Genomic DNA, 23,716 nt, shown 5'->3' on the forward strand with positions numbered 1-23,716 from the left:
GTCAAGCCGTTTCGGAGGTATATGTGAACGAATATTGTGACATGAGAATTTTATATATAAGATTAATAATAAAGTTCACGACAAATGAGAGTAATGTTATGGACGTTCTCAACGGACACGGAAGACATTCAAAAGCTGACACTGAAAAAGCCAGTTCATTTCCTCTCGAAATATAACTGTGACTCGGCCTTTTTTTACCAACGTCTCCATTTGTAGTTAATATTCACCTGAACTGAACGACGATCGACTATTCGCTTCTTCGTTTTTATCTCGTTTCATTTTTTTTCTCTTCTGGGCGCTGGGCTGTGGTCTTAACGGAGCCGTATCCGGTGGTCATCGGGCAGAAGAGAAGCCGAATTCTCTTCGAGATCCTTTCACGATAAGAACCACCGAACCGAAGATGGTTCAAAAGCAGTCGGGGCCGCCAATTAGGGAAAATGTCCCTGGGTCACAGACGGATCCGAGAGAGTTCAAGGCAGTGACCTGACTCGGGTCTTTTTTTTTTGGAGCCTGAATTTCGAGTTTGGTGTTTTTCGTATTTGTGCCCTTCGTAGAGATAGATTTGGTGGTTTTGTTCGAAATAGATTTAATCGGTTTTTGTTACAGGACGATATTTTTTCTGTTAACTCATTAGGAAAATGCCTAATAAATAATTATAAAGAAAATTATAAATAAGAAAATTAATACTTTCTTTAGGCGTCAGAATGTGACAGAAAAAAATAAACTGTGTAATATTGCGATATGTTTGATACTGACTAAATACTGATTAATTTTAGAAGCAATTTACGTTTCTGCAACTACTGGAGGTAAGTTTTCTTCTCTTAATACAATTCTACAGTTTACCCCATGGGCAATAATTATTTGATGGGATTTATATTATATAAGATATTATTACAAACAAAAAATCGAACCGACTTCAAAAAATAAATAAGGAATTCACTAAAATGTATAAAATAATCGAACATAGACTTTTAGGAAATTTTGTGTTACATTTTAGTGAGTTGGTTATTTATTTTTTGAGGTCGGTTCAATTTTTTATGTAAAAATATTTTAATTTTCGTTTTTCAGTGTTATATATTTACTCAATAAATTGCGCAGTTATTTTATTAAGTATTAAAATGCATAGACCTAGTAAAAGTACAGCCCGTATGAGGAAAAATAGGAATAAAGAAACAATGATTGAAAATAAAGAATGTTTCGGGCACTGGGGCCCGCTATCTAGTCTAGGTGATTTAACAAATGTTCGAACCGAACTAGAAAAAAGAAAGTTGCTATTCTGTTCTGAGTGCGAACTTAACGTTCTAGCTATTACAGCGTAGAAACAGTTGCCTATATTTTGACTACTTCTCATATGATATGGTTAGTGCTTAAAAAGCAAACTGAATGGCTTTTACGCTGAAGTTCTTCCGATTTTTCTTCACACCAGGTGAGCAATAACAGTATACACAAATATCTTATTTTAGATAAAACATATGTGAAAACATTGTACGTGTTTTTGAAATTTAAGATTTTCTCTCAATAAATATGGGCTCTTAACTATTACTAATTAACTGCTTTTATTCAAAATTAAAACGAATTTTCATTGATATTTATTATTATCTATAAATGAAGTAATTGATTCATATGTTACTACAAATTACTGAAAGATAAATAAAATTAAATATATTTACCATATTTATCCATTTATTATATTAATATTAAGTTTAAATAGAAACAGGAAATTGCAATAACATATAACAGAATTATTTTAGTTCCTGGGGATTACAATATTTACAGTATTTGAATTGTGCGATTCCTATTATTAATATTACCAATTTAAAACTGATTTTCGTTCATGAATATATATTTTATATGATTACAATATTGGGAGGCATTTTAAAAATTTAGTTGATGCCAGTTTAAACTAGAAAGTATCAAAAGGTTACAAAGTTATAGACAGTGAATTCAAAGTCACGCATCAGTGCAAAATATAATCGAATAATGTCAACAGATCCTAATATAGGAAGGTTTCTAGGTTAAAACGTCTACAGCCATCTGACCTGATAGAAAATACTATATAACGATTATAATAACAGAAGTGGAATTATAGTATATTTTAAGGGAAATCAAAAACTGAATATACAGGATGTTACACAGCCTAGTTGCAAGGAATGCTTATTTGATCATTTTTATTCAATTAATAAATTGGTCATATGAAAGTCGTAAAGTTTTTCTTAATTCGTGTCAAGTATAGTGTTAGCTTTACGAATATGATTCCGTTTTTTTAAAAATAGAGGTATTGGGCAGTTACGCCTTTCACTTTTAGTGTCAGAAATTGGTTCCAAACAATTAAATATTTGTTTAGTTGTCTAAGAATATTATTTTCCCAAATTTTATGGCTTGTTTTTAAATATGTATAGTAAACTCTTTTAATACTGGGGATAAACAGCGTAAAAAGATACAAAGAGAAGGAGATTGAAAACAAAATTAGAAGATTATGATTGAAATCAAGTATATAAGCAGTTCAACTCAAGACGTCGAAAAGATTCAAAAAGAAAAAAGGACTTCTTCACGAACACGGACAGACGAACGGAATTCTACAGATGACCAACAGTAGATCTAATATTGGAAGGAGAATATTTCGCAGATGTGAATAAAATTAGATGAAGCAGTTAATCATTTGTTTCTTGATACCCTTTCGATTATTTCTTGACCAAATTGGTATATTGTATGGCGCAGACGAGGATCATAGAAATATATTCCGGGCCAGAAGGGTTGCAGCTGATTAAGTGTAGTAAGATTTGGTGAAGAATATTCGATGTTATGCGGCACCGATAGCAGCGTATTGGTTCAGAAGTAGATATTCTTCCAGAATACTTGTTATGGATTGATGGTTGATTGATGGTGCTAGAGCCAGTTAAATTGCTGAACCTACCCAAACCTGCCAAAGATTTCTATTGAAGGAAAGTTTATTAAGGAAAACAAGAAATGATTAGTGTGAAGTGATAACTGTTTTTTCTTATAAGAACAGGAACTGCAGCTTACAGTTCATCTAAGTTGATGTAGTGTTATCTGATAAAACATATATCTGTTAAGAGATAATTCTAAAATTCGCTGAAGAATAGAAGACCATCATATTGGACGCGCTTTGAACATATGTTTCAATTTATTCAAGCACTGACTTGATCATAAAAATAAATATGATGTTAAAAATGTTACCTCATGGCAAATGCATGACTTTATTGTCATCAAACTTCCAACTATTTTAATATACATGTTTTAATCAAACGGTGATATTGTTATAAGGTTTATGATTATTGAAATAAGTCCAACTGAAGGTACAAATTACTTTCTATTCCTTAAAATAATATGTAACAAATGAATTTAACAATCTCTCCATCACATTGTGTGTCATATGTACTATTTTTACAATTTGGTAATTTCGAAAGATCTAAATAAATACAACTCTACGTGTAGTGCGAAAACATAAATATAATAGAGAGCAGAACACGACTAACTATATACAACAAATAACTACTTGAAAGGAAATATATTTTATATAACATAGTATACTAGTAATTAACGTCATAATTATCTGTAAATTTAATCAATTAGATTGATTAATTGCCAGTTCTGGTAGAAGTCATTAATTAAATTTTTGAAAATAATTAGATCATTTGATGTTGCAAGGCCGCGGAAGCCCAATAAAAATTTTCATTAAATCTAACTAATGACCTAAAGAAACCTTTTATTAGTTTGGTACACCAGATATCAAAATAATGTTTTGGCTGGCCTGCTAGATCCCAATTTTCATTCAATGCAACAATATTTCGGAAGTTCTCAATCAAATTGTCTAATTATCTTCAAACTTCCAAGTTTTTTGGAACAAACATGTGTGGGAGTGTCTGACTGGAGTGATATGAATGTGAGAGGTGATTTCTGGTTTGAAAGGTATGATCTCAGATCAGTATTGTATACCTGAAACAAGTGCATCCATCTCCTATTGAGGATGGAACAGACGGAAATATCTAGAGAATGAATGTGGTGAGAGTATTTCTAAAAAAATACCTAGTCCAAAAGTAACATAAGGGATCAGCAATTCATGTCAGATTTATTTCTAAATCTAATCAATAAGATTGATGAATTAATTATTCTTATGATGATCATTAATTTAATGTAAAGAATGATTGAAGTCAATTTAAAACCCAAAGTGGATATTCTCCCTCAGCACTTACTAATGATCTTGGTGTGTTCCTAATAAATTTTGATTACATGAATTAAAATTGGATCAAACATATGAGAACTAAGGGTGGGCACGTGGTGAAGTTGATAGAAACTAACGCGATTATTAATAATTTATTCGAGTGATTAACAGTTTACAGTTGACAACGCAGCTAGTCGAGAGAGCCTGGAGAAAGAAAACACCGTCGATTTTTTTTTGGACCCGAATTACCAGCTGAAGAAAGCTCCTTGCTGATGTTCATTCAGTTTAGCAGAGAGGAGTATTCATGAAAGTGCTTTATTTAGGCTACGAGAATCCTAGGCGGCTTTTGGGTGGATAGTCTTCGGGGTTACCGGATCACCTCTGACAGGCATCTGATGCAGGAACTTTCGGAAAGAGCTGATGTTAGACCGTCGAGTCGAAATGACCAAATCAGATTATTGTTATCGTTATTTGTTCTGATACAGAATGGGTGCCCACGCGATCATTCTGAAAATTAAATCTAGTAACTAGCTCAAAAAAATATTTAATTCAATTTCAGTAATGCCGACTTGCCGTTGGCGCAGTGGTAAAGGCGATAGGACGGGCCTCTTACTGTTGTGATAGTCGCGGGTTCGGATCCTGCTGGAGCATGGTCGTAAATTTATATTTGTGATTTCCTTTAAGCAAAAGAGCACTCGCCATGGAAAATGATCCCAGTCACGCCAGTAACCAGGCTGGGTAAGATTGGATGTCTTCTAGGATGATTTCTAAAAGTGGTTACTGACCAGTCGGTAGGCTTTATGCCGGGAACCGTAGTTCGGATCCACGCTGTAGATCCAGTCACTAAAAAATCCAATAGGTTGACGTAACCGAAATCAATAAAATTTTACTCTTAAAAAAAATTAAAATTATTTTGTTTGTAAAATACTATCTTATATCGGCACTGTCAATTTGAAAGTTAATAGTTAAAGAACAATAAACAGAAAGACGTTATTAAGTATTTAAAACATCTTCAAAAATATCAAAGGTTTGCTGATGTTCTAAAATAATAATCTCATCCTAATTTTGAATTAATTTGCGATTCACTTATAATTGGACCATCAACAAAACTTTTTCTTGTCCAAACGACTTGGAATTGAAGGATATGAAATTTAACGAATGTAATGCTTGATTAATTAAATCAAGCCTTTTCACATTTTCAGCATAATATTCTAATTTGCCCTTGTTATCATATTAAATAACTGTTTGATTTACTTAATATAGTTACTATTTTAAGCGAATAATAAAGTTTATAAAATATTTTAGTCGTTAAAATTCCATTTAAAAAAAGGGAAAATATTATACGCGTCTATATTTACAGAAAACTGGCAACAACTAGCGCTGCATTTTCTTATTTAATTATTATCTGAAAATGTGGAACATATGTTGGAAATTATACTGTCTAGAACTATTCTAATTCTACGAATATTCATCTTAAAAGATGAATGAATATTTTTATTGACCTAACCTGACTTATTTAGACCGGTCGGCTTGGTATGGTTCTTTGAACGTAAAAGGTCATAAAAAGTAGTAAAACCTAATAAAAAGGTAAAAATGCTTTTTACGTAAAAACATATTAAAGATTAAAAGTATATTTCTAAATCTGAGGTAACTATTTTGACTGACTTAATGGGGCTTTTGCAATACTTTTGTTGCGGCGATAAAAGTAATTTTTAATAGTTTTCTGTTTTAAAACTTATTACTGACGGAATTTCCAGTCAATTCCCCTGATTACAGGTCAACAGTTCTAACAGGTCAATTGAAATGTACCCGGCCTGACACATAGATTGCGCTACTATAGTTAAATACATATGTTTTTTAGTTAGCTCTAACCCTCGAAAGATGCGTGTATATATTTGACAGCTGTCGGATCATTACTTTGTTAATTATAGCATTTTCAGTGAAGCAATTTTTGTTATTGCGAAAAAAATGTATAAAAAGGAATTTTGCGTGTTGATGAAATATTGATTTTTGAAGGGAAAAAGTACAGTTGAAGCAAAAATTTGGCTTGATGCCGAGTTTTCGCACACTGCCCCAGTAAAATCAACCATCAAGGATTGGTATGCTAAGTTTAGACATGGTGAAATGAGCACCGAAGACGGTGAACGCAGTGGACACCCAAAAAAGGTTGTTACCGACGAAAACATTTACAAAATGATTTTGAATGACCGTAAATTGAAACTGAACGAAACTGAATTTGACTGAAACTGAAATTGAAACTGAATATTGGGGTATGAAAAAGCTCTGTGAAAAGTGGATGCCGCGCGAGTTCACTCTTGACCAAAAACCACGACGAGTTGATGATTCGGAGCAGTGTTTGAAGACGACGAAGCGTAATAAACCCGAGTTTCTGTTATGTGATAATGGATGAAACATGGCTCCATCATTTCACTCCGAAGTCCAATCGACCAATCGTCATCCGAGTGGACTGCACATCATGAACCCGCTCCAAAGTCTGGGAAAACGCAATAGTCGGCTGGCAATGTTATGGCGTCTGTATTTTGGGATGCGCATGGAATAATTTTCATTGACTACCTTAAAAAAGGAAGGACCATCATCAGCGACTATTACATAACGTTATTGGATCGTTTGAAGGACGAAATCGCCGAAAACGACTGCATTTGAAGAAAAAGAACGTGCTACTTCAACAAAACAATACACCGTGTTATTCTTCAGATTTGACCTCCAGCGACTATTTCCTATTATCAGATCTCAAAAGAATGCTCGCTGGGAAGACATTTTCTTTAAATGAAGATTGACGAAACTGTAGCTTATATTGAAGCAATCGTACTACAAAAATGGTATCGAAAAGTTGGAGGATCGCTATAATTAATGTATCACTTTTTGTTATTGTATTGTACTTTATGTTATTGTATTGTAATTTGTTCTTATAGAATTTTCATGAATATGTTTTCGAGATTGTTTAAACTGATCCTTTTTGTTTGTGATACCGTATTTACTTATCGATAAATATCGGTATTTATGGCCGAAAATTTTTTGATCAATATATCGATAGTTCCTTCAGCTTATATTTCTCAATATTTTTAAAAAAAAATTAAATATATTTTTTAAACTGTATAAAAAATCCATTGAATAATTTTTAATGAACCTTTCAAATAGGTACTTACTTTTAAAGGTGTATTTAGGTAGTGTATTTAGGTAGCTAATATTAGAGAAATAGTATGTTTTGTACTTAATTCTAAGGGTTTATTAAAATTATCATTATATATTGCCAAAAAAATTTCGATATTTTTTTTCTCCGATATATCGATATATCAATATTTTTTTCAAAAATATGGGAAACGATATATAGATTTATCGAAATATCGATATTTTTCTCGGTGTCTCGGACCCTTACTTCAAGCTTCTATCTAAATACCTGTAGACTAGAGATGTTGTTTAGAGCTCGAGTGTTCCTAATTGGAAAAGTCAATGGCTAGGGGTCTTTGAACATCTTAAATCGACCTTTTGTGATCCTACAGCTTCAGTTGCGATACATTCACCCAAACTCCACGCCATAAAATGTTTCGAGAATCTGTAGGACGATTACCAATCCAAGATTAACCGGTCCCCTTTTCTGAACAATTAATTTACATCTGGTTAATTAAATGAATTCAAAAGAGAACATTAATCCTACCGACTGTCAAGTGACCAACTTTAGAAATCACCCCAGAAGACATCCGGTCTTACCCAGCCTGGTTACTGGCGTGACTGGGATAATTTTCCTTGTCGGATTTTATACTCTTGCCTAAAATGCAAAACATGCCCCAACAGGATTCGAACCCGCGGCTATCGTAACAGTAGGAGGACCTTCCCATCGCCTTTACCACTGCGTCACCAAGCGGTTATTTTTACATGCTTAAATGTAAGTAAGGAGTAATACGCAATGTATCTGCCTAGATGGAACTTAAACAATCAATCCTTTATATTACAACAGAAAATATATCTTCCATTAGATTTCTGAGTTTTGTATTATTTTCTCAAAACCTTTTGTAGTGGGTAGTGATCTTCCCGAAAGAGATATTTTAATATAGCTAATTATTCCACTGCTAATGGATATTATTTTCATGAGTACTGCTGTGACATATTTACATTATCTCACTTAGCTCTATTGATATTTGCACAGGTGAGAAATAACGTACACAAACAAATGAATGGTCGTCGTCGAAATATTTTCAATTCGTCTCTGTATCGAATCGCTACTACTCAAGAATGAACCATTGGTACCATCCCGCCTTAGCTGACCCATGGCATGGTACCGCGCCCCCCACCACTGAAATCAGAGCACTCTACGACCCGAAAGTCCTTGGCCGGCACCTATCGCACCTCGTGCACCTGCCACCTTTGATAAGTCGCTCAGTGCGTTCGCGGTAGGCCGTGGTAGAACAGTTGCCGATCGGTTCCGACAGAGAAGGAAACAAACGAACGCGATCGACGGCGGGCGACGACGACGCGCGATCCTCGATTGTTTTGATTATCATCGTACTGAGGGGTGGCGCCAAATTCAAATTTTTGCGATATCGATCAGTGTTTACCTTTTTTTTGGTTTCATCTGGTGCCTGAAAACATTGTTGGTGTTTTTTTTAATTTGTTTGCTGGATTATTGTATTGTGTGGATATATTCGACAAATTAGGAACGTCATATTAGGTATACGGTGTTTTTTTATTTTGTTTTATATAAGCAATAAAAATATCTGGTATAAATTCTTGGTAATTACACAGTTTTTATGACCTTTTTATTATTATTAGTGAGATTCTTTTTGACTTTTTGTGATTGACCAAAAATTTAATTTTGTTTTTCAGATTTTTTTTATTAATTACATCTTACATTCGGTATGTCTAGAACACTCTTAACACTAACAAAGTTAAAATTTATTAATACTGTTCTGTTGTACTTGCAAAATATACACAAACAAGGCAAGTACGGGATTAATTAATACATCTGTATGTATTTCCCAAATTAAAATAAAACTAAACTACTTAATCTATAGTTGAGAATACACTTATAAACCAAACAAGTTCTTGTGGTTTGGTTCGCTTCTATCTTCTAACTTCCTACTTGTTGTCCAGTAGCTGTATTGTTTCCACGTTGATGTGATTTAGTAACCTTACATCATGTTTTAATCCATATATCCATTTGATTCCGAGGTTATCATGCAGCTCTTCGTTGCTTACGTAGTGATAAGAATTCTTAATTAATCGGGGAACTTTGGTTTGAGTGCGTTGGATTACGAGTTGGTTTGATGTTTAAGTGCAACCCCATATCTGCACATCATACGACCAAATTGGCTGTTTGATTTTAGGTTAAATTGAGAGTATATTCCGACTAATCCGTACAGTTGCTCGACTTTGAGTATAATCGGTTATACTTTTTGTCTAACCTGGTGTTTCCAATTCAACTCTCCAACGAGATGTACTTCCAAGTATTTACCTGATTCTGCTTGAGGAATAGAACATCCGTCAAGTGATATAATCAGGTATTTGTCATTTCGCTGCAACGTACAATTAAAAGGGGCAGATTTGGAGCTATTAAGCTTTAATTTTCAGTCTGTAGTCCTTTTTGTAGATCTTGTTCACCGCTACATGTAGTTTTTCTACAGGCCTTGGATAAGTATACATATTTTACCATAATAGCGCCAAATGTTTATCTTGTTGTTGAGATATCAGCAGTATAGAGCAGATACAAAAGTGATCCCAAATCACTACCTTGCAGAACTTCAGCCAAAATAGGTCTAAGGAGTCTTCTTATTTTGTAATGTTCTCAGATCAATAAGATGAATTTGATCGCTTGATGCTTTCTTAAAACAGTAGAATGGTTGAACATATATGATTTAACATTATGTCTATAAACAATATATTGGTTTTTTGTCTCCTAACTCCCTATTTTCTAATTGAAGAATTTACTTCAGGATTTTTATACAATATATTAATAGGTACAGCATTATATATCATCCTTTATTAATTGTGCTAATTGAATTTGGATTGCTCGATCAGTTTGATATGAATAATTAATAAAATACACTTAACTTAGATACATTTAAGTTATTTAAGATGTCCTGTGTTTTATCGCAGTCAAATAATCACAGAAATTATTTTTTAGAACTGTACATTGGATCCAAAAATTAATTTTAAAGTATTTACTCTAAATGCTGTTATTTTGTATTAAACGGTATCGGGTACATTTGTAACAACAACATGTTGTAGCCTCACTGACTAGCTTCACTTTTCGGCATGTGTAATTTCGTCGAAATACGAATAAAAATTTGAATCGCATTTGAAGTTTAACTTTGTTACTTCAGTTTGAAGAAAAAGGCTGCTCAAAATTCATCGAATGCTGTGTGAAGCTTATATCAACCATGCTCCATCGATTTCAATATGTGAATGCTAGTTTTGACACTTTAAAAGAGGTTATTTTGACATCGAAGAGAAATAGATGATTCATGACGAAGATTTTAAAAGGATTACACGATGAAATCATTAATGGAGAACGCTATCGGCTACAAGAGCCGAGCACTGTGCAAAAAACGGCCTGAATACAACCGAAGACACAACAATGTTATTCAACAATAACAGAATAACATCGCTCGACCATATGTTGTAAAATCGGGAGAAATATACTTGGACACATTAAAATCTGAATTCCGGACATTCCTTCTTCTGATTACTATTTGTTCGGACATATGAGTCTGATGCTTGTCTGAGCAGTGCTTAACTTCTTAAGAAGATATCAAATAATGGGTCGATTGGTGGATATCCTCAAAATATACATCGTTCTTTCGACATGCAATCCGTAAATTTCCTTAAAGATGGAAAACGTAACGGCTATCGATGTACAATACTTTAAACAAATTTCTTGTTCTAAAATTTTTAGTTACCCATTTCATTAAAATCGTTTTTATTGAATATGCTATAGAACAATGATCCGACGAATTAGACAAGTTAACTAAACCGTGTACACACTTTTTAAAACTCCCTTTTTACTATATATAACAAATGAGTTTATACAATTCAGTTGTTTATACAATTAATTGATTAGTTAACTTGTTTTGAAATGGTGACCAATTCTATCTAAAACATTAATTATAAAATTAAACGAAAGAAGGTAGAGTTATTTCACCCCTTTGTTTAGAACTAAATAATAAATATTGAATTATAGAATACAGCGTTTATAGAATTATATTTTATTTGAAATCTATTCGTATTTTATTATATAGGTAGTTAACAATCGAACATCCTCACTTACTCTCACCTATTCGATATAAAACTATTTTTAATTTCATCTTTAACATTAAATACAGTAATGTTTAGTAACCAACGCAATACAAATATTTGAATCTTTTATTATATATATCATACTTGTTCGTGTTTTAATATAACAACACTTAATCACATGTTATTGCAAAAGTTTTAAAATATTTTATTAAGTTTCATCGGACTATTGCATATTTCGATTCATAAAATATTTCTTGCCTAATCAATGTTTCCAATGAAACAAGATGAGTTATTATCTCGAACCTATGTTGCGAGAGATATGGGAGATAAGCATAACTTCCCAAACTAATTTATAGTAGTTACATATGTGAGCTTTTACCGATTCAATCGAAACAATTTAAAATATATAGTTAATACGGAAAATAAAATTTTCCTTTTACAGCTGCGATCTTGTATAACAGACAGTGTTTGTTTTTTTTTTTGGGACAAAAAATATAGGAAAACTTTGTACGTGACTTTTCGTTTTCCATCGACTTACAGCTTAACATACAACCTCCTTCTTTTTTAACTCGGCTAACAGTGAACGAAACCATCACGGAAGTTTTCTATGAATTGCGGGAATTTAAAAGAATTTTTTTGTAAAAAACATATTCAAGTTATTTTGAAATATGATAACTGTTTGACCACCTATTGCAAAATTAATAAAACTATACGTGGAAAAGGTTAAGTGGGACTTCGACATTTCCGTTTGGTATTTGCTCTTTCTGGTTACTAGTTATCTCGGTCTAAAGCCCCTGATTTGTCAGAAAAGCAGCCCATATAATATGAATATTCCAAAAGTTATAGTACCAAGCCATTAACTATAAGTGTATATAATACTACAGGTGTTGATGTTTTTGTTAGAGATATCGGAGATAAGCATAACTTCCCAAGTTAATTTATAGTAGTTACATGTGTGAGCTTTTACCGATTCAATGGAAACAATTTAAAATATTTAGTTAATACGGAAAATAAAATTTTCCTTTTACAGCTGCGATCTTGCGTAACAGACAGTGTTTGTTTTTTTTTCATACCTGCTGCAATTACACCGTGGATCATTTGCGGTATTTCTAGAAATCTCTAATTCGTTTTTAACTGTTTTATTCCTGGTTGGGAATTATCTCGACGGCTGTTATTTTCCTTTTTCTATCGGCTGTTTTCGATAAAGAAGCTGAAAAAAACTCAACCGACTATTTTTCCATACTGGCGCGTTGTTTGTTCAATTATTTAGCGCAACCGGCTGTTACCTGTGTGTTTACACTTTGCGTCGGATATCAACCAATGTAAATTGGTTCTAAAAGGTTAACTACATTTTCTCTCTCCAGACTAAACCTGAATTTTTAGCTCGGAGTCGTTACTTAAAAAGCGACCTTTTCATTTTCGTATAAAAACCGTATTAATAATCTGTATGCAATATACTTGTGGGATTACTAGTAATAACTTTAACAACAACATAACCTTGAAATGTTAGAGATTTTATATCTTTTCTGTCGTATTATTTTCGAGTTTTCGAGTCGAATTAGCGTCATTTGCTGAAAATTGATGATATCTGCAGTTGTTGAGATATGAAAATGCTGATTTAAACTGAGGTTTGCTGAGGTTGTGGTTAATGGTTTAACAAGTTTACGAAAAATGAACAAATTTTCGTTATAAAATATTTTTAACATAAAATTAAACCGAATTCAAAAAATAAATAAGGAACTCTCTAAAAATAGAAAAATTATCAAACTTAGATTTTTAACACAAAAAAAAACGATTTAAAATAATATATGTAGATAATAATCGTTGTAATAACTAAGTAAAAAATAAACAAAGACCTTATTTAAACTATCTACTAAACCTATTTTATACTTTACTATATACACACAATTTAGCTCAATACCTACCTAAACCTATTTATCTATTTATATTATTATTTTAACTACTACCAACTGATCAATTTGATCAGTAACAAATTACATTTTTTTTTGGTATTTTCATTCTGTGTATATATCACAAAATTATATTACTATTTTTGTATTGTTTGGGCTCGAAACCCTACTTAAATCTGATCGGCTTTTGCACTGAACGGCTTCCGGTCTTCCGTCACATCAATTCAGCAACAACATTATACCCAAATATCCGATTATTTTAGGGACAAACAATATAGGAAAACTTTGTACGTGACTTGAAATTTTCCGTCGACTTCTCCGGATTCCGTTGCCAGATCCTGACTTGGTTCTGATCGAACTACTTCGGTGCATTCTTCTGAATTCTTCTTGAATTCTTTTTTATAATTTTGGAAATCGGTCCATAATTGACGAAGAAATCGGTGAACATACATTAAAAAAAAATATATATATATATATATATAGCCTAACATAGAACCTCCTTCTTTTTTAACTCGGCTAACGATGAACGAAACCATCACGGAAGTTTGCTATGAATTGAGGGAAGTTAACAGAATTTTATTGTAAAAAACATATTCAAGTTATTTTGAAATATGATAACTGTTTGACCACGTATTGCAAAATTAATGAAACTATACGTGGAAAAGGATAAGTGGGACCGGCATTTCCGTTTGGTATTTGCTCTTTCTGATTACTAGTTGTCTCGACCTAAAGCCTCTGATTTGTCAGAACAGCATTTCATATAATATGAATATTCCAAAAGTTATAGTACCAAGCCAATAACTATAACTGTTTAACTTATAGCACTGCCGAAAAAACGTATTTTATACATCTTGTTTTTATTGCCTTCTCAACCTATTTGTTTTTATCAATTCATTCTTCGCTCTAGTTATATTATTTTATACTACTGGTGTTGATGTTTTTGTTAATTGATTTTTCTTCATTTCCACTTATTTTCTTTTTGCGCGCATAGCCTAAATGTAAAGAGATTTTAGCTCGTTTCTTTTTGTTATAATTTCTCCAGGTGTGCATGTTTTCGCTCTTGCATTTGAAGATACTCTAAACCATAATTATAATCAATCGATTAAAATTTCGTCGATAGAGCAGAATAATGTACTTTACAGTTTAAATTTACTGTTTCTAGAACGAAAGTTATTAGATATTTGAAAAATTAATTCATGTTATTAACGGTAAATTATAACATCATCATTGCGTATTCAACAAGTTAGTAAACATTAAAAAGGAATTCCTTTTGCAATCATGTTAAGCGATAAGAACAATTTTCTTCCTGAAAATCAATCATTTTTGCCTTCTTCTTCTTCGACACTGAACAGTTTATTCAATCAAAAAAATTGACATTGACAAGACATATTAATGGTTTTTATGTACCACCAAACTTTTAAGTGTTTTCCATTTGGTATTATTAAGTTTTTCAGTGTGTAACAAGCTCTATTCATTGAACGGATGTAATTATGTTTTGAACGTTCATTATTATTTTTGACACTTTGCGATGCTGATGAACTTATGATGATGCCGCTAGGTTATATCCCAATTGTCGGTTTTGGTTTCATTTATTTAAAAATTGTGATTTTAATATCAATGATAAAAAAGGGGGCTAGGAAAAAGATCGGATACAATTAATATACCAGACTTTGTTTCCAGATATTTGCATTCGATAGAAAATGTCCAGAAGGAAGGAAAATGGACGAGTTGACTTAAAATGCAATTTCATAAAAAAAAGAAGCGATTCTATGTGATAGGGGATTAAAAGTGGATTTATTGCAATAATCCCAATTGCCAAAAGATTGGGTTGGTCTAATGGAGCTATCCACATTCACATCAAAGTCATACATTGTCATAAGTCTTGTTGGGGATAAAGTTGGTTGGAGTTGGAAACAAGGTGTAGTTCAAAAGAAATTAGCAATAGCATGTAACATGCATAACATATTTTACAGAATATTAAAATATATGATGAATGAGAGATTTCAACGTTCAACACTTCAATGACATGATTTTTCAGAAACATATAGTTGCGTGTTTCCTACTGATGGACACTTTTTAGCAACCTTACGGCAAACTGCGCCAATTTCAATGATATATCCTTGGGAATTAATGGCTTGATCGTGTGATGAAATGTCCATATTGCAGATTCTATCGGTCATTTAAATCGTCTTTTAGGACTGCTTAGGTGTCATATTAATAGTTTTGTTTACTCAGACTCCAGGTCTATAATTACCATAATAAACAAATTTTTGTCCCATATAATAATTAATTTCACAAATTGCCAATTTGATTGAGGAATTTAAAATTATAAGGCAAATAATTTTTTTCTTAGATTCACTGATATTGTTTGGAATTTTTCTGATTTTAGGTGCACAATAGATTAATAAATGGCCAATATTTGAAGACACTGAACCATGATTATCGAGATGCCATCTTCTCTGATCATCAGAACGAACTACAGGGTGTGGAATGCATGTCTTCCATATTTCCCTTGTATTGCAGAAAACGACTTTCATAGTATATGTTACTCAGTTGGAATGTGTGGCTGTCGATGCGATTGTTTCTCTGAACACTCACTACTATTTTTGTAAGGAATTTGCACGAGAACTGATAACACTGGCTCAAAAAATACTTGTTTATTTCGTTTTTAACTGATACAGGTCGTCGACGGGAGATTGGACAGGATATTAGGTTATGTAAAGGAAGTACGGTAGCGCTGTGGAAGTGGTACAGCTACTAGGGTGTAGGGAATAGAAAAGAGAGTGAGACCTCGTCGTGGTAGTCTTTTATGTCTTGGAATCGCATAGTACCAACAAACACAAATTATTTTTTCGAACATTTGATCACTCAAAAATATCTACTTTGAGTATACATTTTCATATTATTGAATTGAATCTTTTCCTGTCAATTCTTATGGTAATAAAAACTAAGTTATTCCTGTATATGCGACATGGCCAATAAAATTTTTATGTTTCAGTAAATAAATTTTATTACAATTTACAAATGGTGCATAGTGCATCGATTGATTTATATCTTCAATAATTAAAAAGCACCATTCCTTAAACTATATTTTATTCGATTTAATGAGCTGGCATATTTAATTTTAACTTATTTGCATCAGATGTGCATAATTTAATAATCCTAATTCTGTATTATTGTTTTCGACGTGTTTCCTTGGCATTTATCGAGGAAGTTACCAGAAAAAGACATCCTAAATTTCAATTTACATGAAAATATTTTCGCGGCAACGTCACCATTAAACCGATCCTCATTATGATTGATGGAACTGGCAGTCACCAAACGCAGCAACAGGTGTTGAGCCATGACAAATTACTTATTAACTGCCGTATTCCAATGGCTGGTGTGTAATCGGCCGATATTTTATGTGTTTTCTTTTAAGGAAATTGAATTAATTATTGAGTTTTCTTTCGTATAATTCGTAACAGTGACAAAATATGTTAACATCAAGTTAAAAGTTTTTCTTCTTATTAGATTATTAATAAATTGAACAAAAACAAAGACATCATCCATCATATTATAAATTATTATACCAAATTTTTGGTCTAAAGTTTTTTAAGAAATTTAAATTAATTTTATATAACCTCTATTCAAATCCCCTGGCGATATATCAGAATAATTAGATAATTTTATCAAATATTATTCACTCATGAATGCGGCCAAAATAAGCTGGTCTCATTCTCCTGAAACAATGTGACCCAAACCATCTCTTGGTTATTTACCGTATCTTTAGGTCCATTTATTCTTCAACCATTATCTTCAACGCGTAGCGAAAATGTATAGATACAGATACCTCCATTTCTCAGAAATCCCCAGAAAACCCGTTTATATCTCGCCTTTTAACTCTCCCATTTACTCCCCCTTCTCCCAGTATTTTTTCCGCCAAATTAACTTATCCCTCCTGTAATAATCAGTGAAAAAGAGCACATATTAGATAGAAATACATTTTACATTTCAGCCCATTCGATATTTTTGTTTTTTTTTTTCTCTCTTATTTCTTCTATTTTTATCAATAAATTTCATGAAACATAGCGGTGAAGCGGTCTAGCAAACTTCATAAAATAGAGTTAAATCTTAAAAGAATGTTAACTGGTTTAGTATTCACAAAAAAAGGTATTTTCATATTAATTCTTAATGTAGACTTGTATAATTATAACAGAATGTTGAAGGAGATATGATTTATATCATGTTTAGTGTAAAATAATAAAAAATTCAGTATATATTCATTTAAAATTATGCTAGGACGATAATTTTAAGAAATCATATTTAATTTTATATACGTTTTGAAAGTGTTTCATTGTTGAAATGCCACACTGGCGATAATGAATGAATATCGGGCAAAAATTAATAGCATGTAGTAGGTTGGAAAAAGTGAGTAATTGAGTGCACAATGTATAGAATCGAACATATTTCTTCTATCAAGTGAATGCTGTTTTAACCAGCATGAATAGATATGAATAGAATAGATAATGTTACAGCGTCTTGTGGCTTGTCTCTTACTCATCGTAATTTTACACCCGAATAAGATGAAAATAGCAAAGATTTGAAACATTTCAGGTAGCAGCCTCCGTTATTATTTTTTTTTAAATTACACACAATTACAATAGCCACACTTATGGTATGACAATAAAAAACCCATCTACGTTTTAGGCCGTATAGGGCTAACCTAACAGGTCAATTGAAAAGTCCGCGCCTACCATAGTAAAACACATTTTTTTGGCTCAGTTTCGGCGATCTCCTATTTATTCGACGAAATTTTCTTCCCAATGTGCATTCTTTTGAGATTTGAGAATAGGAAATAGTGGCTGGGGGCCGGATCTGGAGAATACGGTGGATGAGGAAGCAACTCGAAGCCCAATTCATGGATTTTTGCCATCGTTTTCACTGGTTTGTAACACAATGCATTTGGTGTAGCAGCACTTTCTTTTTCTTCAAATGTGGCCGTTTTTCGGCGATTTCGTCCTTCAAACGGTCCAATAACGCTACGTAATAGTCGCTGTTGATGGTCCTTCCTTTTGCAAGGTGGCCATTGAAAATTATTCCATGCGCATGCCGAAATATATACGCCATAACCTTGCCAACCGGCTGTTGCGTTTTCCCACGCTTTGGAGCGGGTTCATCATGTGCACTCCACTCGGATGACTGTCGATTGGACTTCGGAGTGAAATGATGGAGCCATGTTTCATCCATTGTCACATACCGACGCAAAAACTCGGGTTTATTACGTTTGATCATCTTCAAACACTGCTTCCAATCATCAACTCGTTCTTGTTTTTGGTCAAAAGTGAGCTCGCACGGCACCCACTTTGCATAGAGCTTTCTCATACCCAAATATTCGTGAATAATTTGATATACACCTTCAGTTGATATCTTAAATGTGTCTGATATTTCATTCATTTTCAATTTAGGGTCAGTCGAAGTCATTTTGTTTTTTTTATGTTTTCGTCGGTAACAACCTCTTTTCGGCGTCCACTGCGTTCTCCGTCTTCGGTGTTCATTTCACCACCTCTAAACTTAGCATATCAATTCTTGATGGTTGATACTCCTGGGGCAGTGCCCGGAAACTCGGCATCAGGTCAAGGTTTTGCTTAAACTGTATTTTTTCCCTTTAAAAAGCAATATTTTATTAACATGCGTAATTCCTTTTATCCATTTTTTTCACAATAACAAAAATTGCTTCACTCAAAATGCTATAATTCACAAACTAATGATCCGACAGCTGTCAAATTTATACACGCATCTTTTGAGGGTTAGGGCTAACTAAAAAACACATGGACTTATAACTATATGTCAGGCCGGGGACTTTTCAATTCAACCGTAACTTGATCAACCTGCTCCCAAATGATCTTCCGTATCGTTGCTAAAAATTTACTGCAAAATTTCATTAGAAAATGTAACTTATTATCATATACCCATCAGAAAGCAGTTTTTAAAATCTTATTGAGTAAAACTAGGCTAATAAAATGGATTATAATCATAACAGGTTCTTGAACCAGGTATACTGAGAAAATAAATGTTAGCAGTCAATATATCCATATATTAATATTTTTCAGCAAAATTTAAAAAGTTTTGGTTCTATTTGGTATTTTAAGGGTTGTTGTTTACCAATATTTTTTAATGTTTTTACAAAATTAATATATATATATATATATATATATATATATATATATATATATATATATATGTATATATATATATGTATATATATATATATATATGTATGTATATATATATATGTATATATATATATATATATATATATATATATATATATATATATATGTATATATATATATATATATATATATATATATATATATATATATATTAAGTATCAATATTTCCATATATATATCCGCGGATCGATTAATTCGATTTCATTAGATTAAATATTGTTGTGGGTTTTCTTTATATATTTGCTCGTATATTTTTGCTAATTTAAACATACGATGTTCACACAGACATTCACGTCAGTTCAATTAATTTAACAATTATTACTAATAGTTCTATACAATATATGTATTTTAATGAAACATCTTTCAAACGTTCAAGAATTCAAAATTCATTTCTAAATAAATAGCCTACGATGGTTGTAATCAATGGAAGAATAAATTAGCATCATGATTTAAAAGTGTTTATGACTTTTTGATAGCAATGTACGTCGTTAAATTGCAATTCAAGTCAAGCTACTGAGCTTTTTTTTTTTTTAAGTCATGGTTTTTTATTAAATTATTTTGCTATTAGCTTTCGCTCGTTTGTTTGCAATTCACGCTTAACATCTTGTACTAAGATTGATTGTAGTGATTCTATTAACTTTTCTATTCCGCAGTAGCGTGCTAATAACTGTTTTAGAAATGTTAAGTCTTCAACTTCACCGTTTCGATTAAGCATGGATGAGTGAACCAGTGAATAAAACTACTAAAATTATTTTTACAGTAAAATGTAGTGTTTGTTTATTACAATCTTAGTACGTAACATCCAACTAAATCGTTATAGTCGAGTCTTACTATAGAATATATCAATAATAAAAAGTACTGCTTGGTCGCGCAGTAGTAAACACGACAGGCCGACAGACCATCTAAATACAAGGCTTAGAAAGACCACCGCAAATATAACGTGCTGGAGCGTAATTGGCGTCCAATGGAAGCTATACATCTATACCTGTAAATATAATAAAATTCGTGTGTACAAAGTAATTCGTATAATAATTAAATCTAAACTATAAAATCTAAGAACCTAGAGAATAAAAATTAGCAAACAAAATAATATTCTACCAAAACACGTATAAAACTGGTTTTTCCTTTCAAGAATAAATTAGACGAAGCACGGACCGATGACAGTCTTTTCTGTCTGGTTGTTTCGAGCTCTAAATATCTATCCTCGAAAAACATCACGACTTATTTGGTGATAAAGGTTAATGGTTATTAGTTAAAAAAAAGTTTGACCCCAACCGGCTAAAGGCCATTTTTTTCGGCAGCTGCTAATTACGTTTTAATGGGTTTGAGGTTGGCAACGACAGTGTTGTTTTTCTTATTTCGTCGATCGAAATATTGGAAGCTTTTTATTATATAACAAGAATAATGTACGTAAGAAATGGACGCTGTTTCAATTAAAATAAAATAAGCAATTTCGCATCTATGGTTTTATTATTACTAGACATTTTATTAAATGTTAATGACGATTTCGTAATGTCATATTTAGTTAACTATACTTTTTTTAGTTTATTAGTTAATATTTGCCATAGTGTAGAGATATTCTTTTTGCATCTGTATGAATAAACTCGCTAAATAATTAAAATGAGAATTAATTTTAAGGGACATAATCATCAGCGTTCTATAAACGCGAATTTGAATTCCTGCTGTAGTTTTATATTTACAAGCTATATACGTTCTCTTGTTTTATTTATTTTCAAATTGTGTCACTCTGCAATACGAATGGTGCAGTATGATTGAAACTACAACATCTATGTCAGCCTATAGATGCTAATATATTAGTGACACGGTATCATTAGGGAGCATCTGATATAAATGAAAAGCCATAGAGGGACGTCATATCCTTGGCGTAACCCAGCTAGATTAGTAAATGAATTCAGCGAACCAAATTAGGACGAGTGAATATAACAGATGGACCGAAAAGTCCTGGGCCTAACATAGATGTTAGCTCTAGTTTTATAGCATTAAGCACTTTTTCAGTTAGTGCTGACCTTTTTTACGTACAGTAAGTTACAAAAATTTCATAATATTCTGTTTAAAAGTTTGTGAGTTATTGTGCTAATAGTGACACTACTTTGGTTATTTTCAAAACAATGGATCAAAAACAATTTCGTGTTTTAATTTTTCACTGCTTCTTAATGTGAACAAAATTCGTTCAAGCGAAACAATAACCCGAAAAGTATTATAAGGACCCCACTTCGTCAGAAACAACAATAAAACGTTGGTTTTGTCTCTTCAAACGTGGTCGTAGAGACACCGATGATACAGAACGCAGTGAAGTCCAAATGAGGTGGTAACAAAAAATGAACATAAAAAAAATAAAAATGCACAAAATCGTTTTGAATTATCAAAAAATGAAGTTACGTGAGTTAGCTAACATCGTAATTATATCAAAGGAACGTGTTGGTTTTATATTGCATGAGCATTTGACTATGGGAAAGCTCTGTTCGAAGTAGGTGCCGCGTTTGCTCATTGTTGACCAAAAATAACAACGTATTGATGATACCAAGTAGTGTTTGGCCATGTTTAAACGTAATAACCTCAATATGTATACAATTTACCATATCAAATATTTAAGCTGTTATTTTGCATTCGCTACTATTTTTTTAATGTAAATTTAGAATATAACCGCAGTCTTTCTTTGTGGTTTCTGATTATTTTTGGTGATTGCCACAGTATCCATTTTCAGATCCTTCACTGTTTCTAACGTTATATTAGCCTATGTCAACAACTTCTTAATAACATTATTTGGAATTTTCTTGGCAGTTTCTTGGAAGTTAAATTACAGTGGCAAAGTAGAACTTAGACAGTTGATTGAATCAAAACGTCATTGATATTTGAATTTCCTTTTATAATCTTTTTTATCAATCTCCTAGAAGGTCAACAGTCTGCCCGTAGGCAATAAGTATTATTATGTGATTTCAGTTATAGAATATAACCATCCTGAGATGTAGAAAATCACTTCAATAAGTGATCCTCTGTACAATTTAGATAAAATAATCTAAATCTTATTCTAGATACTATTCTAACTTATTTTAGAGTCTCTCCTAACTTATTCTAAAAACTATTCTAACTTATTCTAGAGATTATTAAATCTCACTCTATTTGGCTGTCAATTAGTTCGTATGGTAGTTTGCGTTCGAGCCTATGCACTACACTGTTATCGCTCACATTTAACTGTTTGGCAAGTGCAATTGGAATGCAATAATAGTATTTCAAAGTTCTTCGCACTAACACTCCGAATCACACTCGTTGTGGGTTCTAAGGCGGTATCGAGCTGAATCAATTTGTTGAACACGTAATATGAGGCATCGACGATCCCTCGCAATACTTTATTCTAGAACCTGTGGAGGATATCTGTGTTAGAATTGCTAGTAGTACCCCGCAGTTCCAAATGAGCCTAAGTATTGACTTATACAGCAAAACATTGTTATCTAAAGATAATTTAGATTTACTCCCTATTACTCAGTATATTTGGTTTAGTTTAACCCCAATCTGTTTGCGTTTTGTCACTATATGGATTTTCCATGTCAAACCTCGATCAAAATATATTCCCACCTCGATCAAAATATATTCCCACTTTTATAAATTTATAGATGATTTTGTTTGCAAACTCAGAGAGTGACTGCACCCATTTTTCTCAATGATTATATTTGTTTATAATATCATGACGTGATATTTTGAATATTAAAATACCTATTTTGAACTTTAGAACCACTGTGTATATGGAAACAATTATATACAAGATGCGGGTAGAATTCACTATAATTTAATTAAATTAGTTTTTTTCTGTGTTCGTTTCAAATTACGTATTTAATTAATAGAAGAAAACAATGAGAATTATTATCTTCGTTGCAATACGTGATGTATTTTACGAATAAAATATCTTCTTCAGTTTCCTTATTTCTGATTATTTCTTCATAGTACAAAAAGTCGCTTTATTACATAGTTACCTTATTCGGTATATTAAAAGTTACGGTATTTTTTGACCCCTTAACCTTTAATAGTATATATGACAATATTCTATTTCTTCTCGGAGAGGTTGTTTACGATATTTTAGAGAAATCGTTAAATAAATATATTTATAGAACAATAGGACATTAAATATATTATTATATCGT

At 32.2% G+C, this 23,716-nt stretch overlaps 1 protein-coding gene across 4 annotated transcripts in view; it reads left to right on the forward strand.

Annotated features, from left to right (window-relative positions):
• Samuel (SAM-motif ubiquitously expressed punctatedly localized protein) overlaps positions 1-23,716 on the forward strand; it is a 334,669-nt gene that overhangs the window by 164,383 nt on the left and 146,570 nt on the right. Inside the window, exon 1 of one of the 4 annotated variants that reach the window (XM_076402040.1) lies at positions 8,572-8,870. The exons of the other annotated variants lie outside the window; for them this stretch is intronic. The gene's annotated coding sequence lies outside the window, so the exon portion shown is untranslated. Of the gene's footprint in view, positions 1-8,571; positions 8,871-23,716 lie in introns of those variants that run through there. 4 annotated transcript variants of the gene reach the window in all.

The sequence above is a fragment of the Rhynchophorus ferrugineus genome, unplaced genomic scaffold, assembly GCF_030347505.1.
Source record: "Rhynchophorus ferrugineus isolate W39M unplaced genomic scaffold, kcgeb_rfMv2 rfM1, whole genome shotgun sequence".
In the NCBI taxonomy this organism is placed as follows: domain Eukaryota; kingdom Metazoa; phylum Arthropoda; class Insecta; order Coleoptera; family Curculionidae; genus Rhynchophorus; species Rhynchophorus ferrugineus.